A 269-nucleotide genomic window follows, 5' to 3' on the forward strand; every position below is an offset into this window, starting at 1 on the left:
TTGATAAACACTATAATAGAAAAAAATTTAGTTAATGCTAAATTAATTTGATTAGCTATTTTAAAAACAAATAATTATAATTATGTATTATTAGTTAAAAAAACGTTAATACAAATCTTTAGTGCAACAATAATACATTTTTTTCTTTCTATATTGATATTTTATTATACCGTTAATAAAAAAATTTAGTACAACTAATAATATTTGTACGGATAATTAATTTTTGTTATTAATAATATACAAGTATATGAAAACTAACTCACTATTTA

This window comes from Arachis ipaensis, chromosome B05, assembly GCF_000816755.2.
Source record: "Arachis ipaensis cultivar K30076 chromosome B05, Araip1.1, whole genome shotgun sequence".
In the NCBI taxonomy this organism is placed as follows: domain Eukaryota; kingdom Viridiplantae; phylum Streptophyta; class Magnoliopsida; order Fabales; family Fabaceae; genus Arachis; species Arachis ipaensis.